Source organism: Lutra lutra, chromosome 13 (assembly GCF_902655055.1).
Source record: "Lutra lutra chromosome 13, mLutLut1.2, whole genome shotgun sequence".
Lineage (NCBI taxonomy): Eukaryota > Metazoa > Chordata > Mammalia > Carnivora > Mustelidae > Lutra > Lutra lutra.
Genome location: NC_062290.1, coordinates 81552194 through 81573565, shown reverse-complemented (window position 1 = coordinate 81573565; position 21372 = coordinate 81552194). Strand labels below are relative to the sequence as shown.

Here is a 21372-nt window from a genome sequence, read left to right as displayed (position 1 = left end):
CCCAGGACTTGAGATCATGACCTGAGCCGAAGGCAGAGACTTAATCCACTGAGCCACCCAGGTGCCCCTGGTGCCTGGCCTCTTGCACTTAGCAGGTTTCTCAGGCTCATCCACATATCCGTGCTTCACCCCTTGTTACGGTTGAATAATACTCCATTATTTTGCCAAATGGGTAATATACCATCATTTATTTCATTTTATAAATATCTTTTTTTCCCCTCTTTTCTAGCTCCCAAAACGATTTACCAGTTACACAACTCGGAGAATATGGACAGGTTAAAAACAAAAGTAAGACACATTTTCTGGGAGGTTTTTGTTAGAGAAAGATCACACAAATGGGAGAAATGAGGAACCAGCATGGTCAAGGCTGCCTGTTTTATAATTGTCGAAATGAGAAAGAGCTTCAATGCATAGAAACAAGGATTTGGCTAAAGAAATCGGGGTAATCCATATTAGGGCACACAGCGCATCCCTGTGGACTTTCATCCGTTGATGTGAAAAGTATCAGTGACATATAGGAGTCAATTATATGATGCTATTTTTATAAAAATTATACTTTTGTTTCATGCCTGTCTGGAAGGATGGTCACCAAAATGGACACATGAGCATTATCTCTGAGGGGTGGAATTTCCAGTGGGACGTGTGTATTTTTATTTTGGGGGGGAAAAGAGTAAAGAAGTTGAAGCTAGGAGTGAACAAATTCCTTACGGCATGCCAAACAAACACCTAAGAGAATGTTTGAGCCCCTCATATATGCTGGGAAGTTGTCCACATTTGTGGAAAGGGCCTCCGTTGCTCCCTCTCAGTGAGCACTAGGAAACTGATAGGGCTGGATGATCAAACTTACGTTTGGCTCTGAGCTCCCCAGCAGCCAAAGCAAAGAGGGAAAGCAGCATCTACAGCTTGTTTGCTGTTGCCTAGAGAAGCCATAACTATTTCTGAGAGAGGCTGACAGAGCCCATCCTCCTGAGTCTCAGGGAGATACAGCTCCCTGCTGGGACGAACAACACTCTCCAGGACATCCTCTCAGTACATGCAAGGGCAAGACTCCTAAATGCTGGGCACCGTGTCCTGCCTTGCGTAGGCTGAGAAATGAGCCTACGAGGGGCAGGGATGAAAGGAAGTGAGGCAGCGGTGCTGCTCTCCACTGGCAGCTCCTAATGTTTGCAGTGTGAGCTGTGGGGGCTCAGCACACTGCCCTGCAGGGGAGGGAGAGGAGAAAGGAGCCCTCCTGGGCACAGGCCCCCAGTCAGGCATTCCTTCTCTAGCTCCTCCTTATGAGACATTAGCCTGAGGCTATCATCCTGCTCATTCTACAGCCCAGGCAGCCGAGGGGATACCAGGGGCCCGAGCTCATCCAGCTGAGTGAGCAGACCAGGAGAGTCTTACTGGTCTTGCTGTTCCGAAGCCAGAGCGCTCGGGACCCTACACCTGGTGGGCCCTGCATCTGCTTCTCGAGGCTGGTCTGGCTCTTCTCCCCTCCCTCTGCAGCCTTACAGTTGTGTGACCTCGGACAAGTTAGTTAACGTCTCTGGGCCTCAGCTTCTTCATTTGGAAAGTGGGGACGACAGCCCTTCCTCGTTGCGGTGAGAAGGAATGTGTTGGTAGGTGTGGAAGGGGCTGAGGGCAGTGCTGATGTCACAGCCGACACTCCGGGGTCTTCCTGTGTCTTTCTGATGCCTCTTTCTCATCTTCCTACGCTGTGCCCTCTGCTTGGCTGTCTCTTCTTCCTCCCTACACCCAGCCAATGCCTTCTTATCTTTCGGGTTATGGCTTAGATGCTGCCTCCTCCAGGAAGCCTTCCCTGATTCCCCAGCCCTCCGCTATGCTCCCATGCTCCTCCCACACGGCCTGGGTATGGTCTGCTCCCCTTTGGCATCACCTACTGCCTGGCGTGTGGAGGGCAGTGTGTCTGTGACTCACGGAGTGTATGACACACAGGGGCTAGTGGCATATCTGGTGAGTGGCTGGGGATAGATGGGAGAAGGCCTGGCTGGCAAGGACCTGGCATGCTCGGGGCACAGAATGAGGGCTGACCGTGCAGCCCTGACCATGCACAGCACACACACCATTTAATCCAGGTCGTGGACCTGACTATCCTCTGCACTTGATAGCTGAGTTAGTTCATTGGCCTGAGCTCACCAGCTAGTGAAAGGTAGACTGGAACTTGCACCCATGGTATCAGATGCCAGATCGTGAGACCCCCCCCCCCCCCCAATGGTGCCCTTCCTGTTCCCGATCTACACATGGACAGACAGGTGGGCCATTATAGAAATCAAGGTGAGAGGAGGATGTTGGGGGTCAGATCGACATTTTCAGAAATTTACTTGGTGCCCAGGCTGTGGGTAACAGACGCCTAACTGAACTCACACCTAGCTGCACGCATGTGTGGGTTCCTACACAAACACCCACAAAGGGGCAAATGGGACCCCACACGTTTGAATGCTGAGATGAAGTGTACCCATAAAGAAACAAGCAAATCGCCCACGGAACACTTCCAGGCAAACACACAGAACAGTCCAACACAGACATGCAGAGTCTTGAACGTACGTGTGTAAAATCCTGTGTCCACTCTGCACACCCTCCCTGCACCACCCCCCCCGAAATTCACAAATGGAGAGAAAACCCTCAGGAGTGAGGTGTTTGAAGGAAGCAGGGAAGCCCTAAGATGCCCCATTCCTCCCCGCAACAAGTGCCTGTCCTATCAGGGGCTGCCCCCTGGCAGGTGCCATGGCCTTTGGCTTGGGTCCTCACCCTGCTGGGTTTTAGTCTTCCTTCTCCTTGGCATTTCCCGCCAGCGACTCTCACCTGGAGAGTAACCAGGCAAAATGGAGCAGAAGCGCGGCAAGCAGTTTGCTCTCTCCGTTCTGGGCTCTGGGCTCTCACAACTGCCACCTTCCCAGGACCTTGGCCTAGAAAATGCCCTTCTGGCCTTTTGGGATCCAAATCAGGCTCATGGAGACCGGGTCACTGATACTGCGAGATCTTCGCTTCTCCCTGGGAGATGGTTCACTCTGGCACCTGTGGACCCTGGGCAGACACTGGGTAAGACCAAGTGGAAAGAGGAAGCCGCGAGTCCCGTGCTGGGGGTTCGGTCTGGCAGTGGTGACATGGATCTAAGGCCCTTGTGGGCTCTGGGAGTCTATTTCTGTGGTCCCTTCAGTTTTATAAACCCTTGGGCTTGCAGTTTACCTGGCGCTTTCTTTTGCTGGGCAGAGTCCAAAGAAAGGGGCAGCGTCTGCTGGAGGGACTGCCTGACACTCTCTGCCTCCTCCCCATCCCCAATCTTGAAGTTACAGGAGTGGTTTTCAGCTGACAATCGGACCATGCCACGTTCTTGCTAAACGCTGGCAGAGCCTTTCCACCAAGCTCAGATTTGCAATATTTGCCTGATGTGGCTCCTCCAGCCTTGCCGCCTTCCCTCCCAATCTCTGTGCTGGCCACACTGGCTTCTTGTGGTCCCTTCCCCTTGGGGGTCATCGCCCACACCCGTGGCACTTCCCTGCCAACCGGCGTGCACCGTCTGGCCAGCACACATCGGCCCTTCAGGTTTCAGTTCAGATGTGACCTCCTTCAGGAAGCCTTCCCTGACCTTCAGGGCTGGGTCAAGGGCCCTGCTATGTGGCGCCTCTGAACCAGCCCTCATCAGCCTGAACCGTAATCTTCCTGGCTGGCCCCACCACCAACCAGGGGCTCTTTGAGGGCCTCTTGGTGTCTTTGGCATTCAGCACAGAGTGGGACCTCAGGATTCCGGGCCCGACTCTGCCACTCGCTGGTTTCATTGGCCAGGCTCCATCATTCTGGGTCAGAGTGCGACACAAAACCTCTCTATGACGCAAGACACAGTGTGGCAGAAACCGCCAGGGTGTAACGTGACTGAGTCACAGACCTAACGATTTCCACGGCCTCTGTGATGTCATCACACCCCATGCCTCTCCTGCAAGCCGCACTGGCTGGAGTAGTGTGTGATGTGATACCGCGGTGTGATATTTGAGAAAATAGAGGCAGAAAGAGGGCGCGTGACCCACCACTTGTCTGGGTCGAGACAGGAGCGGGTGCCAGCCCAGGAGGGAAGGCGTGGTGAGGAGGGAGCATTTCTGCTGTTCTTCCGAGTCCTGGGCAAGACTCTGAGGAGGCCGGCGGGGTGGGGGTGGGGGTTCCAGGTGAGGGGAACAGCCTGAGCAAAGGGAAACTGTGGGTGTGGGAGTTGTTCTATGCTCCTGGCCTCACTGAGGCAGGTTGTGCTAGATCACGGGGTCCTCTGAAAGCCAGACTGAGGGATGTACCCCAGCCCGGAGGAGGGTGAATCTGGGGGCAGGGAGGCTACTGAAAAGACTGTAGAAAGATCCAGGCCAGAGCTGGTGGTTGGAGGCTGGCAGGGGGGCCTCAGGCTGGAGCAGAGGGTTTGCCCCCTTCTGTTGTCCTCTGTCTGACCTTGGTGGGTTCCCCCAATGCAATCAGGTTTGCCAGTGGCCTCTGCCTCAGAAGAGGCAGCTGGTGGATGGCCCTCCTTGAGGGCACTTAAGAAGGTCCTCGGGAGTCCTGCGGGGTGGATGGGGGGGTGCGTGGGGGGTTGCTGGAGGTGGGAGCCCTGTCAGCCACCTCTGACTTCCACAGGGGGTCAGTGTAACATTAAAGTTCCTCCCTACGGCTCCGCCTTGCACAACCTGACAGAGGCCATTGGGTTCAGGAATCTGGGTCAACTGGTTGTCTTCGGAGCCCCTGGTGGGCGGGTGCAAGGCCGGGTGGGCCGGGGGAGGCAGAGCCACTTGAGAATCAGTTTCATTTGTTTGTTTTCTTTTTGGTTTTGACTTTAGGGTCGCAGAGGGGACTAACTGAGAAAGCCACATTTCTGTAACACGCAGAGGTCCCATCCCTTCCCTCTGCAAGCCTCCAGGGGGCCCGCCCTTGCCAGAAATCCCTCTGCCTCAGTCTGCGTTCACCTGGGGGAGCTGGGGTCCGCCTACAAGGAAGCTCTATTTAAATGACACACGCCAGAGCCCTCGAGAGCCTCTGAGATGACCTTAGATCTCAGCTGAGCCCGCACATCTTGTGACTCTCTGCTCGGTTGCTGAGAATGTCGAGAAACGGAGACCAGAGCAGTGGTCTGATTCGCCCCAGGTCTTTGGTGAGTTGGTGGCAGACCGGGTTGGACTCTCGGTCAGCTCACCCCCAAGGGGCTCTTTGATTTTCAGTGGGACCAGCCTCGCCTGATGACGTCATTGGCAAAGAACTCTGGGACTTGAGGCAGCTGTCCCTGGTTCAGCGCTGCCCACCCACGTTCTTGGCCAACCTGCAAGGGTGGGCACTGCTTTCCTCAAGTCACAGTGAGGAAACAAGCCAGGATGGTTGAGGGGCGCCTCACAGAGCAAGTGGAGGTCAGACTTCCTGACTCGAACTTGGGGTTCTGTAGATAATGTCCGTGCTCCCCAAACTGATGTCATGAACATCAGACCCAAGCAGACTGTTGGCACCTTACCTTTGGAGATCTCCATGGCCAAGTTCAGTGCTTCTCAGACTTCGATGCGTGTACATGTCCCACCTGGACATCATGTGCCAGTGCCCATTCAGATCCAGTGGCTCTCAAGAGGGGCCTGAGGGTCTGGAAGATTCTCTGTCTAACCAGCTTCCTGCTGATGTTGGTGCTGTGGGATCGGGGACTGCTCTCGGAGACCCGCTGTGGTTGAAATCTCCCTGGGTGCACATCAGGGGTAGACAGGTTGCAAAGTCAACAACGTCACCCTGGTTGCCCCCTCCCAGGGACACCGTAGCCACTTGCCCCTTCCTCTGTATCCCAGACATCAGAGGTGAGGAAGCCCCAAAAGCACAAGAAGGAAAGAGAGAAGTCTTGCTGGACTCCATTGCAGAGAGGAATCCCACAAAACCACTGATGGCAAAATCCCTCCCCCATGTCCCCAGAGCTTGGGGAGGGCCAGGAAACACTGAATGCTCAGGGAAATTAGGTGACACGGACTCTCAGTGACATCTCTTCCGTGTCTCTTTCCCATGCCTTCTCAATATTATTTCTGCCCCCCCTCCTGAATCTTGTGTTATGTTAATAGTTCCCTAAGTATTTTTAATTAGATTTTCCAAGCAAAAGAAAGTTTCCAAAGTTAATTAAAAGTTGTCTCACTGTAATTGTATAAAGGCAGCTTTTGCTTCTGAAAAATTAAATTCTTGTAATTAAACTCCTCTATCCGTTTAAAGATTTCAGTGGAATGTTTATTATTCATCTATTAGGAAAACCTTGGGAGGATGCCTACTCCCACAGTCAGGAACTGATCCATCTGACACAGTGTTGTGGACCCAAATTTTCCCTGCCTTTGATGACTTCTTGCCTCGGGGAGAGAAAGATCAAGTCCTCTGTGATTGGGCGGGTATGTGAAATGCAGGCTATGAGTTTGCCTCTGTGTATGATGGATTAGATTTTACTCACATCTAAGGATCACCCCTTGTTGGTCTTCCCCATTTCTGCCGGCTCTGGCCACGTGGCTTTCTCGAGCCAATAAATGGAGGTAAAGTGACGTGTGTGACTTCAAGGAAGAAACTTCCAGAACCAGCACGTGGTTTGTGTGATCTTCTCTGCTGTTATGACTGACAATAACTCAGGTAGATAGAGGCTGCTCTGGGACCTGGAGTAAGACCTAGAGCAGAGATGCAGCTGCCCGTAAGGTCTCCTATTGATGACATCTTCGCCCGGATGAATCTTCCCTGAGTCTCGTGACTCGGCTTAGCTATCCATTTCTACAGAAACCATCCCCTGGCCAACAGGACAGGGTGACTTGTCATTCCTGGGAGCTACCATAGCCTCTCTGGCTTTCTGGTGCAAACCCCGATGCTGTTATGTCTAACAGAATAAATGTCAGTGTGTCCTTTAAAAAAAAAAGATCAATGCCAGTGTAGTTACCATACAGTGTTATAGTAGTTCCAGATGAATGATATAGGGACTCAACAATTCTGTACAGGGTTCAGTGCTCATGACCTGGGCACCCACTCTATGAAGAGTCTATTTTTTTGGTGTGTCTCTCTTTTTGTTTTGTTTCTTAAATCACACATATGAGTGAAGTCATGTGGTATTTGTCTTTCTCGGACTGACTAATTTTGCTTAGCATTATACTTTCTAGATCCATCCATATTATTGTAAATGGCAAGATTTCATTCTTCTTTATGGCTGAATAATATTCCATTATATATGTGATATCAATATATCATATATATTCTTCTATATATAATATATTTTCTTTGTCAGTGTATCCTTTAAATTGAATACATTGGAGATAGATCCTGGTCTTGTATCTGTGTACCTACAATCCAAATAATGGCATACTCAAGCTCGTTGAATGGGCGACTGAACTTTGGGGGTCAGTTGGATCTGGAGCTGAATCCCAGTTCCATGTTTACTAGTCAGGACAAACCATCGACAAGCCATTTAACGTCTCCAGGCCTTAGTTTTTCACCTGCAGAATGGATCTAAGAATGAAGCCTACTGTGGACTTGTCTGGATGGGTCCAACCTGCCAGGGAGAGGGGAAGGACAGGGGAATGATCTACACAGGAGGCTCCCCCACTTCTTTCCTAAAAGGAGCTCCAGGATGATGAACAGACATCTGCCTTTCTCCAGTCTTGGCTGAGGAGAATTTGGGATTTGCTTCCGGGCAGTGAAGCTGATGAATCAGCCTGGCGAGGTAGCTGGGATATGGGGCTGCGTGATTGATTCCTCAACACAGAGTCTGACTAGAGCTAGGGAGAGACACAGGGGGCCAAGACTTGGAAGGTCCCTCTCCTTGGGCTGGAGGTTCAAAGTGACTGCAAGATACAGTCTTTCCCTAAATACCAGCTTCCATCTGTGGCAAAGCCCAGCCCAGACTTCTTTTCAGACCTTTTCTTGGGATGGTGTTCACTAAATCATGGTGGTTCCACCCTGTGGGAAGCCGAGTCATGGCTCCCTCAAAGACACGTTTTTGTCCTGACCTGGGACAATGTTACACTACATGGCAAAGAGAAGTTCAGGTCGCCCATGGAATTGACGCTGGTATTCAGATGACCTTTAAAGAGGGAGGTTTCTCTGATGGCCCCATTATAGGCACAGGGTCTTTACAAGTGCAAGAAGGAGACATAAGAGAAGCCATGGTCAGGAGGAGAGACGGGCATTCCCAGTGCTGGGTTGTGAGCTCTGCAGGTGGAGGAAGGGGCTGTGAGCCCAGGACTTTCAGCTTCCAGCTTCCAGGAAAGGCAAGGATGTGGGTTCTCCCCTAGAACATTCAGGAGAAAAGCTGTCCTGCAGATGGTTTGATTTTAGCCCAGGGACACCCATTTTGGACTGCTGACATCCAGAACTGTAAGATAAGAAATAATCCTGTGCTGTTCTAAGCCACTAAGTTTGTGGTAATTTGTTAGAGGCAGAAGGAAGTTCACACACCACACGTGCACTGTTTCTTCCCTTCTATATGTCTTTTCCTTTATTATCACGTCATTAGCATAAAGTGGCCTTTCTGCTTTCAAGGCACCTGGAATGGCATATTGGCAGGTGGCTTTGATGGAGATTTTGTCTTTCCCAAGGGGAGCTCTCCTCTTGAGATTAAAAAAAATATGTAACTCTCCCCCTGTCTGTCTGTTCTGCCTCCTTGTTTCCCCTCTCTGCTACATCAGGGACTGGTTGCTCTGCATTTTTCTGGAATTTACCAGGTACTGTTCTGGCTCGCTCTTAGCTACTCTGATCCTTTCCATCCCCTAAACCACAGATTCTCTCTGATCAGTACTTCACTGACAATACTCCCCCACCTTCCCCAAGTGTTGCTTTATATTTTTATCTCCCTATTGAAAGGAATTCATTTGTGAGTTTCCTCATCTAGCATCTTCCTTTCTCCCCTCCCTTTCCTCCTTCCTCTCTCCCTCCCTACCCTCCCCCCTCTCTTTCCTCCCTTCCCTCCCTCCTTCCCTTCCTCCGTCTCTTCCTCCCTCCCTCCTTTCCTCTCCCTATTTCTCCTCCTTTCTTCTTTCCTTATTACTTTGCTATTTGCTACGGATGAGTGACAACGCTCTGAAATACATAATTCTGTATGTTAAACAACAGACAGTATTAACTATTCCAGTACCCAGTGTGGGCTCCCTCTTTGCCGGGCGCCAAGCCACATCCTCTGACCACCGCTAACGGCCCTGACCTACTTTGTTATCTCATTGTTCTGGGTGTTGCCAGGTCTCTGTGTATTTTTAACTATCCTGTCATGTCCTCTGAATTTAAACTTTCTCACCACTTGGCTACCTGGGAGCTGACAAACTCCTTTGTTTCTATTTCATTTCACTGCCTTCCGAAGATCAAGAGTAAAGTTCCAACCAAAACCATGAAAGAGGGTCTGTATCCTGGGAGGGAGGAGAACCCACCTGCTTTGGCTCTTCTAATCCTACTTTCTGTTCTTCCAGGACACAGCATTCTTTTCCTGCGTGGCTTCACCAATGCTTCACTTCGAGGTGGGGGGATGAGTACAAATTGCCCTCACGTTGAAGTTCACGTGTGGCATGTGCCCCTTCAACATCACAGGCAGAATCTCCACATGCCTGAGAAAGATGACAATCACGGGCTGCCCACCGACATGCACTGAGGCTGAAAGTTCTGTCCAAAATCCTTTGCTGTGGTGGTGGGGGGTGGCACCTCGGTGGCTCAGTCGGTTGGGAGCGTGACTCTTGGTTTCTGCTCAGGTCATGATCTCAAGGTAATGAGACTGAGCCACCCAGTTGGGCTCTGTGCTCAGTGTGGAGTCTGGTTGAAATTCCTTCTCTCTCCTTCTCCCTCTGCACCTGCCCCCCCCCCCCCCACCGCACTGGCTCGTGCTCTTTCTCTCTTCCAAACAAACAAACAAATACAGTCTTTAAAAAAATCTTTTGCTGGGAACTCAGAGGTTCCCAGTAGAACCCCACGTAACACTTTTTTTTAGAGAGTTGGAAGAAAAAGTCTTTAATGGTGTAATGGGACAGACACAGATCCTCTAGAGTCACTAATATTGTTTATACACTATGAACATGTTGCAAACGCATGAGCAGTTTAACAGTGAAGTAAATCAAGAACCACTGCCCACCCCACTTTCCTGCCAGCTCAGCCCCACAGGTACCTATTTGGGTTTCCTCAATTTTGCTCTTCCTCTGTTCCTAAGTTAAAAAAAAATTGTGGGAAAATAGACATAAAAATTGTGGGAAAATAACATAGAAATTGCCATTTAACCATTGTTTAGTGTATAATCAATTCAATGACATTAATTACATTCACCATGTTGTGCAACATCACTGCTCTGTTTCCAAACTTTTTTTTTTTTTTTTTAACCCCAAACAGGAACTCTGTACTGGCAAGCAGTAGCTCCCCTTTCCTCTTTCCCTGGTAACTTTTTATTTTATTTTTAAGATTTTATTTATTTGAGAGAGAGAGAGAGAGAGAGCACAAGCAGGGGGAGCAGCAGGCAGAGGGAAAGGGAGAAGCAGGCTCCTCACTGAGCAGGGAGCGTGATGCGGGGCTTGAACTCAGGACCCCGGGGATCATGACCTGAGCTGAAGGCAGAAGCTTCACTGACTGAGCCACTCAGGCGTCCCTCCCTGGTAACTTCTAATCTCCTTTCTGTCCCTATGAATAGGCGTATTCTAGGCATTTCACATAAATGGAATCATATAATATTTGTACTGTTTATGGCTGCACAGTAATCCTTTGTATGAATAGACTACATTTTATTTATCCATTCATCTGTTGATGGATGCTTGGGTTATTTGCACCTTTTGGCTCTTGTGATAATGCTGCAGTCAACATTGGAATGTCAGGGGCTGAGTCTTTTTCCCAAGTTCCTTTGGCTAGACTCCCAGGACCAGGACACCTGGCTCACATGGTAACTCTCTGCTCCACAGCGGTGACACCATTTTACATTTCCACTTGCAAAGTACAAGCTGGGGGTTTCCTCTTTGGTCTGTTTCCTTTCCCCTTCCATTGTTTTTTTATTTTTTATTTTAAAGATTTTTTTTATTTATTTGAGAGACACAGAGAGAGCACTAGAGAGAGATAGAGCATGAAGGCGAGGCAGAGGGAGACAAAGAAGCAGGATCCCTGCTCAGCAGGGAGCCCAACGACGTGGGGCTCCATCCCAGGACCCTGAGATCATGACCTGAGGCATGATGGCAGATGCTCAATTGACTGAGACACCCAGGTGCCCCCCCTTCCATTGTTAACCCTGTTATCCCTCATCCTCCGATTTCTTACAGCCCTCTGGTACATAACTTTTCAAGTGCAGGTTCTATGTTCCCAATTTTACCGAAGTTATTCACAAAGAGTGGCCTAAGACGTGAAAGCCAACAAACTCCCACCCAGGAGGAGCGACGTTCCTGGGCTACGGAGCTGCCACGCCATCTTTGAGCTGGGCTCCCCATGCACCAGCCATAAAAGATCAAAGTACAACGGGATTATAGCACATTTCAGATCCAATTCCATTTTCACATTACGTTTAGGTATCTCCAAAGACCAAGTAATTCCTAGATATTTTTGGCCCATTCCCAGATTTCTTTTTTTTACTCCAACATAAAAGCACAAAAATTCAAAAGTAATAGGCATCAAAAATTTTAGTGCAAGCAATCTAAAGTTGAGAGTGTGTTCACACAGCACAGGCGCAGCCCCATCCTTTCACAAATTCAACTGTCTGCAAAGCCACCGCTGAAAGAAAGCACAGGGTCACCATTGAAAAGCATTCGAGCTCGTACACAGCAAACAAAAGTAGCTGACCTTAAAGAGATTTCTCTTCATTCCAGTGAGGAGGAGACCTTCAGTCTCGTGCGAATTTGGTACATCCCAATGGGAAAGCACACAGCATGTGAATGATTACGTGTCTGGATAATAACTGGTATTTAGACATACAACTTAAGGGTGGGTGCAAGCCCAGATTTGGAAACTGTACAACACGACGGGTGTGTTCCGCTATATCTCAAAGCTAGTGAGTGGCTGGGAGTGGAAGTGATTTAGGTCTCCACCTAAGTCACATTATCTCCACATTTGCCACTAGGACTCTGAGCTGCATCTGCGAGCATTTGCTTTACTGTCATGTACCTTGCGCTTCTGTCTGCAAGATGTGTCCTCTGGTATCAGAAAAGCCTGCAAGAGGTGATTTTTGGGGTCTGTGAATGCATGCTTTTTTTTTTTTCCCCGTAAGTTGCTGGTAATTGTTACTTCTCTTTATGACATTGAGGTGGAGGGAGCTTTCGCAGGAATGGGATGCTTTCAGATAACGGAGAAATCTGTAGCTTGAGTGATGGGGGTTGCCCAGGAGACCAGAATGCAGTGACATCATCATCGTGCCCAGGGGTTTAGGCAAAAGCTCTTCAGTTTCTGAGATGGTGGATGATGCTGTTGGTGCTATTGGTGCCTCTGGTCTGGACTTGGACTTGACAGAGACAGAGCAAGGACAAAACTTGTACAGTGTAGAGTCTTCAAAACCTGTGCTTGTTTGAACTTACAGTATTTCTGGAGCAGTTTTTCTTTGGTTGTCTGGAAACAGCTCTCTCTGGTGAAAGTGAGGCCAGAGGTGATCAGATCCCAAGATGAGATAAGTTGTTTTGAGCTGTACTGTGGCTCTATATGGCATGACTTCCCTTGTCTCTCGTCCCCTCTCTCTTGTCTCCAGCTTTAACTGAGCTGCTCTTTTGTTTCAGACACTACGCCTGGTAATGGGCATTCGGGCTAGGATGCCACACTGTCCCTGACCTCCCAGTTCCCAGTGGGAGACATCTGCAAGGTACCATGGGAAGTTCTGGGGTGGAGGGAACCCAGGGGTGACCTAGAGACCTGGGGAGTCCCAGGGGCTCCCTAGAAGAGGTGGGTCCCAGGTCTCAGCCCCAGGGAGGCATTAATACAGCCTGTCACTGTCCCCCAGTTTAGCTACTCTTTTGTTCTAACACCACATCCTCACACCCAGTCTGGGAAGTCGCTCCCAGCCAATGGCATTTGCTAAGATTCTATAGCAAAGCGCTGGCATGAGGCCCAGAACAGAGGAGTAAACGTCACACCTGGCCTGTCTCAGACACGTGGCGGTGGGTTCTTTGGATTGATATTTTGCTTGGAGCATTGGTTCATTTACATTCTCCCCAAATGGGGGCCATTCTCTTCTTCCTTCGGCAAATTTGATTTAATCTTATATCACACTTAGGGAAATGCAGGGCCCCATCAGCCCCCAGTCCTGCTCTCCCCTGGGCAAAGAGAGGCAGAAATCACAAAGCGTGGCTGGGAGGGAAGAGAGGGGGGCAGGCATCTTGAGGGAAGCCTATGTTTGTTGCCTTCTTTTTAAGCTTAAAATAAAATTGAGGTGAAATTCACAGAGCATACAATTAACCATTTCAAGCATAGGATGCCGTGCCTTGTGGTACATTCACTTGCTACATAGACCCAAATACCACCTCTCTCTACTTTCAAAATATCTTCATCTTCCCGAAAGCAAACCTTGTACCCATGAACTAATCATGCCCCATTCTCCCTCCCAGGAGCCCTGGCAACCACTCATCTCTTTCTGTCTGTATGGATTTGTCTACTCTGCATATTGCATATAAAAGTGATCATGCGGGCGCCTGGGTGGCTCAGTGGGTTAAGCCTCTGCCTTCGGCTCAGGTCATGGTCTCAGGGTCCTGGGATCGAGCCCCGCATCGGGCTCTCTGCTCAGCAGTGAGCCTGCTTCCCCCTCTCTCTGCCTGCCTCTCTGCCTACTTGTGATTTCTCTCTCTCTCTCTGTCAAATAAATAAATAAAATCTTTAAAAAAAAAAAGTGATCATGCAATGCATGACTGTTAGGCGATGAAATGTACCCCTCAAAATTCATGTGCTGGTGTCCTAACGCCCAGCCCCTCAGACTGTGACCGCATTTGGTGGTGGCGTCTTTGCAGAGGTCATTAAGTTAAACTGAGGTCCTTAGGGTGGGCTAATCCTAATCCAATAGGATTAAAAAAATTTTTTTTAATGCTTTTAAGTCCATAGTACTCATAACTTAAAAAAAATGATGTTATGTTAGTCACCATACAGTACATCATTAGTTTTTGTTCCATGATTTATTGTTTGCATATAATACCCATTACTGCATGCAATCCTTGCCCTCCTTAATACCCATCACCAGACTAACCCATTCCCCTACCCCCGCCCCCCGCCCCAAAACCCTTTGTTTGAGTCCTAGAGTCCACAGTCTCTCATGGTTCATCTCCTCCTCCGATTCCCCCCCGCTTCATTTTTCCCTTCCTTCTTTTAATGTCTTTCATTCTATTCCTTACGTTCCACGAATAAGTGAAACCATGTGATAATCGACTTTTTCTGTTTGACTTATTTCCCTTAGCATAATCTCCTCCAGTCCCATCCATGTTGATGTAAAAGTTGGGTATTCACAGGCTTTGTGTTCTCAAAGAAGAGGAGCTTAGGACACAGGCACCCACACGGGAAAGACCATGTGAAGTCACAGGGAGAAGACGACCATCTCTAAACCAAGGAGAGAGGCGTCTGAAGAAGCCCAGCCCCTGACCCCTTGATCTCAAGACCCACAGTCTCCTGAATGGTACTAGGGAAATTTCTGTTGTTTACGATTTCTGCTACTAAGTGTCCTCTAGTCTGTGCTACTTTGTTACAGTAGCTTTAGCAAACCAACACAGGGATTCTTTTTTTTTTTTTTTTAATAGTCTTTCTTTTTTAGAGCAGATTTAGGTTCATAACAAGATTGAGCAGAAGGCAGAGTTCCCGTTTACCCCCTGGACCCCACGTAGGCACACACATGGCCTCTGTCACTAATGATGTCTCGTGGTGACTTTTTGTGCCTGGCTCCTCTCGCTTAGCACAGAGCTTTTGAGGTTCGCCCATGTAGTGGCAGGTGTCATTCCTTCCGTCCTTTTTATGGCGGGAGAATGTTCCATTGCATGGCCACCTAGCATTTTGTCCATCTGTGGACAGACATTTGTGTTGCCCCTACCTTTCGGCTCCTGCGTGCACGTTTCTGTGTGGATATACGTTTTCATTTCTCTTGGACGGACACCTATGTGTGGAATGGCTGGGTCATATGGGAACTCAATGTTTAATTGTTGGACATGTTTATAGCCTTTTTCTGTGACCACAAGTATTTACGGCATTTCTGCCTCCTGCCTCCCCAGAGCCCAGTGTCGTGTTGCAGTGGAGGTTTGAGTCGTGATGAACTGCCTGGCCCATGTCCTGCCTTTACACTACTATCTGGAGGACCCCGGGCAAGTTCCTGAACTCTGCTGCTCATTTTCTGGAAGTGGGTCTCATAGGATGGCTGTGCAGATGACATGGCAATGGGTACGAGAGACTGTATGTATGAGTCATTTGGTAAATGCTGGCTACTTTAGGATGCCAGAATGTGCCCCATGCACACAGTCCCTGCTCGACTTCTTGGTTCTTTGTACTACTGCTCTCACCTGCAGGAATGTGGACATGTGAGGGTATCAGGGGAGGGCATTTTGGGGGAGACAGGGAAGTGCATAGAGGGGTGGTGGAGGAGTGCTTGGGGAAGGTGAACTTGGCTGCAGTGGGGTATGTGATACATTTTCAGGACCTGGTGGGGACCACACTTCAGGTGTCTGAGGATGCCTTACTTTCAGTGGTGTCTTTTTTTTTTTTTCATTTTATTTTATTTTATTTCTTTTCAATGTTCCAGGACTCATTGTTTATGCACCACACCCAGTGCTCCATGCAATATGTGCCCACCACAATACCCACTTCCAGGCTCACTCAACCCCCTCCCCTCTCCCCTCCCAAAACCTCAATTTATTTCTCAGAGTCCACAGTCTCTCATGGTTCATCTCCCTCTCCAATTTTCCTCAACTCACTTCTCCTCTCCATCTCCCAATGATCTCCATGTTATTCCTTATGCTCCACAAGTAAGTGAAACCATATGATAATTGACTGTCTCTGCTTGACTTATTTCACTCAGCATCATCTCCTCCAGTCCTGTCCATGTTGATATAAAAGTTGGGTATTCATCCTTTCTGATGGAGGCGTAATACTCCATTGTATATATGGACCATATATTCTTTATCTATTCATCTGTTGAAGGGCATCTTGGTTCTTTCCGCTTTTTGGCTACTGTGGCCATTGCTGCTATGAACACTGGGGTACAATCAACAGGGTCTTGAATGCCGACATTAGTCTTGGGGGGAATATCACCGAGATTGTGAGATGAGAAGAGGGTAGGTGTGTTCTCTCATAGTTAGATGCACACGCATTTCAGCAACTGGGGTGGTGTTTGCTGTATTTCGTGACATGGAAACTTGACAGTTATACTCCAGGTACTCAAAATTCGTGGGACAGAAGAGCTCTGTTTAGTGCAGAGCTCCTTAAAACAGGCCCAGAAAAATGCGTCTTTAATGTAATGATTATCTATGGAAAGGCTGCTGCACAAACACTTTACCAAGTTTTGCAAAAATAAAACAAAGGAGAATGTTCAGGGGAGCAAAAGATACCACGTTATAAACCAGGGCTGGCATGAAAACTTACAAAGGGATAATGTTGGTTTAAGAGAAAATGCATTTTTGAATCCTGAGGACTATGATTCAGGAGTGAAGTTATCTGCTGTAGCAGGTGTCTTTAAAAACTCCATTTTTTTCGGGGCGCCTGGGTGGCTCAGTTGTTAAGCAACTGCCTTCAGCTCAGGCCCTGATCCCAGGATCTGGGATTGAGCCCCACATCAGGATCCCTGCTCAGCAGAGTGTCTGCTTCTTCCTGTTCCCCTTGCTTGTGTTCCTTCTCTCACTGTCTCTCTCTGTCAAATAAATAAATAAAATGTTAAGAAAAAAAAAAACAAAAAACCCTCCATTTTTCCTTTAAGCTAAATTTGTTCAACACATATGACTAGACTGTATCATGAAATTAGGACTTTCTGAATGCCTATGATATATAATATACACAAAATAATATATAGTATATATGTCCAAGCGTATGTATTTAGTGCATAATAATACATAATAATTTCTATATGTATTAGTCTCCATTTTAATAATTAAACATTGTTTAATAAAAATAATCCATGCCTGGGCTTTAAAAATGAAATGATAGTATTGAAAAAGACAAAGAGCAGGGCCCCCATGATGCAACTCACCAGAGGCAACCACTTCTCATCCTCGCTAAGATGGTTCTTAATTTTGACAAATCTGGTTAGTTTTGGGGAGTGTGAGTCTTCTGGAACATGCATTTATTTTGTTTAAATGGTATGTGCGACTTCTACTGTTTTCTCTACTAAGGCCTGTTTTTGGCATAGTGAACAGCGGCTTTTGGGGCAGGTGAGCTGGGGCCTGGCCGGGACTTCGTGGGGAGGATGTGGCTAAGGCCTGACACCCTCCTTGGACCCCTCAGTGCCAAATGGTGCAGTTACCTAAATTAAGAAAAGATGCCTCCAAGACCAACAGGATTGTTGTCTGAAGTGAGCCTTGGTTGCTGGCTCAAAGTTCCCCAGCTCTTACCCTCTCTGTTACTGGTGTCGGGTGAGAAGGGCACGGGGTTGGAATCAGAAGGCCTGAGACACATGGACCCTCAGGTTATCTTGGCTCCGACCCTCGTCTTCTTGGTCCGAGCCTTACCAGGTTGGAGGAGGACATCGGGAGAGATATTGGGGTTTGTACTGGCTGGGGTCGGGGGCCCATCCCCAGGGGTCTTACTGTGGAGTGCCACGTGCTTGTGGAATCACTGGTTGCACCAAAGAAGCAGATCCTAGGTTGAATGTCAGCAGCATCTCCCAGAACCATACTCAGAACCCGGACTTCTGAGAAGTCCCCGCCATTGCTGAGGCTGCGACCATGTTGCTTCCCAGCAGCCCAGGCGGGCGGACTGGCTGTCCTGCGCCCCGGCTTTTCCAGCTGAGAAGTTGCCGAATGCTGGGGACTTCTGTTACAGGTGCCTCAGGGACACCGGCACTAAGCTCGCCCCTTTCAAGGAGGTCTGAAGACCACAGGAGCACCAGCTGCACCTGCCAAAGGTGCAGTTGGGGTGGGGCGGGGGTTGTCTGGTCCCCTGTTTGCCAGCCCTGCTGCTCTGCGGACGGCTCCAGGGACCCCTGCAGCCCAGGAGTCACTGCTGCTGCCGGTCTGGCAAGTGCTGTCCCCGTCCTCTGCCCTTCTGGGCACACAGACTGTGACCCAGAATGCCCTGCGATAGTCCCGTGAGTCAGGAAAGTGTGTCTCAGAAGCGCCCCCTGGTGGAGCAGCTCCGGAGGGGGATGAGCTGAAGCTCTGGGTCTTCGCTGGCCCGGAATTGGAAGTTTCGAAGATCTCAGGGCCACGCTGTGATTGATGAGCTCATGTTTCCCAGAAAATAGGAGCTGAGGCACAACCTCCCAGGTTATCAGTCTGGAGAAGGCAGTCCCAAGGAAGCAAGCATGGCGTCGGGGGCAGCAAGGCCAGGAAGAAGTTCTGCAGACCCAAGGTAGACTGTGGCTATGGTGACCATCTTGGCCATTAGGGGCAGCAGAAGGCGCTGTATCTTCAGTCTGTCTAAGGGCGGAAGCGGGGGGGGGGGGGGGGGGGGGGAATGTGGCTAGTGGCTCCCTTTTCCTATTGGTCCAACTTGACTCTTAGGAGCTGTCAGCTCCCCTGAATGTCCAGGTTGTTACGACTGTACCCCATCAGTGGCCGTTGGGGAGCTAAACCCTAGGAGGGCCAGTGAGTGGACACGAGCCAGAAGTGTGTCCCCCTGTCTGTGCAGCTTGCAGCTGGGGTCCCGGGGTTGGGGGTGAGCCGGTGCTCCCTTGTAGTCCCTGAGCACGTCCCATCAGTATGTCAGTGGCCATGGGGAGGGGACAGGGGGTGAATGGTGCTGTCAGGTCAAACCCACAAGCAACACAAGATGGGAGAGGCAGCTGCCACAGCGGCTTCTCCAGCCATGTGGGTGAAACATTGTGGTGACAGGATTCCCCTCCTGAAGGTGAAGATGAGGTTCCACAAAATGCCCCCCAATAAAGATCCCTGGGGCTGGGAGGAGTGTAGTCGCAACAAAGGAATCTTCACAGAGGGTTGCCCACCACACTGAGCTGGAAACCATGGCCCGAAGCTGGATTTCCATGTGCCTACTGTTGACAGCGGGGTCTCATCTTCCCTCTTGCTGGCGTCTGGTGGCTCTCACAGGACCCCCACCCCCCACAGGGCTGCACGGGGAGGGGGGCAGGGGGAGGTGGGGAGGCTGGTCTTTGGCAGAGAGGGGAGGTGCTGGCAGGATTTGGTCCAAGGGGAGATGTGGCTTCAGAATGCCTGTGGCCACTTAGTGTGGGCAAAGGTAGCTGAGACCCCGGCCAGAGGGTTTGGGGTGAGATGCTCGGTAGAACTATCTAGGCTTTGGGCATGTGAGGTGTGAGAAGGAGCACCCAGAAAAAACCTTGCATGTGAATTGTTGAAGTTGGAGTCACCTCCTTTGACCTGTTCTTGGAGATCTGAGCTTTCTCTATACCGTGAGCTCTGCAGGGGTGCTCAGTCTGCACTCCCTGCTCACTACCATCACCCCCAGATCACAGAGTTTGCCTGGCCCAGGGCAGCTTCCATCCTGGGATTTGTGGCTTTCCCTTCTCCAGTCCTTTGTTTTCGTTCCCCCCCAACCACCACCCCGCCAAGAAACAGATTCTGACCTTTGCTAGTGACCACTCCACTAGTCGACGTCCCTCTGCAAGACCAGCAGAAATCCACTCTGCAGAAGACCAGCCACATGCCCTTGAAGACACATCGGGTTCGGGGGCACACAACCCAGGCAGCTCAGCCCAGCCTCGTGAGCCCCTGATGACAGACCGCCGGCCGCTGGTGTGCCGTTTCATTGGTGCTGGCAATCAGGGGCCCACCTGAGTGATGCCTGATGGCAGGAGGCAGAAGATGACAAGCCCTTCCATCTCTCCCTCGGCCTCTGACTCCTGCCTCCAACACCACCCGCCCTGCCTCACCCCACAAATGAAGCTTCCCACTCCTGTGAAACCACGACTGCCATGAATGCAAAGAGCTAGGAGCTCTTCTCCCTCCAGCCATTCTTCCTGAGCTCTCTCATCCATGCCACCTCCAAGCTGGCCTCCAAGACTGGCACCTTTAGCCTAGGTGCTGCTGATCACAGAACCCACAGCCTTATGGACACTTCCATCTTGGCAACTACAGGCACTTCCCAAACTCTTCCCATGCACAGTCCTCCTGGGTGAGTCCTCATTTCACTGCACACACCCCAGTCACCCAACTATCCACTGTCCCTGCCACCACAACAGCCATCTGATTGCTCTCCATGCCATTCCCACCTGGCTGCTTCCCTCCCCACTAGCGCCTGTGTCCTGGCTCTGAAATCAGCTCTGATCACATCATTCCTGCTCATAGTCCTTCAATGGCTCCCTGCTACCTTTTTATTAAATTCTAACTCCTTCTCCTGCCCATCTTTCCAGCTGCCTCCTCAACCCCTTTTTCTCTTGCACTTAACTCCCAGGTCAAATGAAACCATGTGTGATTTCCCCAGACACCCATTCTGTTCTGTAACCTCAGGCTGTGCTCTTTCCAAAGAACTTTGGCCCCTGTCCCTGATCTGAGCCCTCTGATGGGCTTTAGGTACCTCAAAATCCTACTTAGGTATTGCCTTCTCTTTGAAGCCCTCCTTCAACATGACACTGATATTTACCACTCCTCTTAAACTATTTCTCTATCCCAAACACACCATTCATTCATTAATTCAACTCATATATATATATATGTTTTCTCAACTAATATTTGTTGGCCATCTGCCAAACCTTTGATCCCTGTCCTAAAGCTTGCCATCTGGTAGGTGAATTTGACATGTGACACTCTTGCAAATTGTGATATGTGCAATAAAAGCCAAAGAATGATGAAGAATATAGGGTTCTGGTGGATAGTTAGCTTGAGGAGTCCTGGGAGCACTCACTGAATAAGGGACATTTGTGCTGAGACTGGAGTAGGAGCCCTCTCCTTCTTCCCCTGGGAAAGAATAGAGAAAGAGCATTGCAGGCAGAGCACACAGCTTGTGCAAAGGCCCTGAGGCAGGAAGGAGTGTAGTGCATTCAATAAACTGAAGAATAGGAGAGTGGCTAGAGCTCAGGGTGCAAGAAGGCAGGTGAGGGAGGCGGGGCTCAACAGAGAGGCAGGAGTCAGACCATGTGGGAAGACAAGAAGGTGCCTGGGACAAGGATGGTCCCTTGGTTGGACATGTGGATGCAGGAAAGTATTGGGAATTCTGCCAGATGCCAAGATACCTGCAGCAAAGTCTGCCTTTCCTGTCATCTTGGGGCAGGGGTGCTGGTGGGTATCCACTGCGGGTGATGCATCGTGGAGAAGGGACAGTACTTATAGGCAACAAACAGAGTCACTGAAGCAGAAAACCCCTTGGGAGCCTGAGTGGACTAGAAGAAAT

At 49.7% G+C, this 21372-nt stretch overlaps 2 long non-coding RNA genes across 2 annotated transcripts in view; both read left to right on the top strand.

Moving 5' to 3' along the window:
• Nucleotides 1–3989: 3989 nt before the first annotated feature.
• On the top strand, nucleotides 3990–14549 carry LOC125083622 (uncharacterized). Its single transcript, XR_007122324.1, has 3 exons — nucleotides 3990–4080; nucleotides 12672–12754; nucleotides 14385–14549. It is a non-coding gene; the product is annotated as an uncharacterized LOC125083622 (long non-coding RNA).
• Nucleotides 14550–15140: 591 nt separating this feature from the next.
• LOC125083623 (uncharacterized) overlaps nucleotides 15141–21372 on the top strand; it is a 29119-nt gene continuing 22887 nt past the window's right edge. The window contains exons 1-2 of the long non-coding RNA XR_007122325.1: nucleotides 15141–15259; nucleotides 18304–18417. This is a non-coding gene — a long non-coding RNA (uncharacterized LOC125083623). The remainder of the gene's footprint in view (nucleotides 15260–18303; nucleotides 18418–21372) is intronic.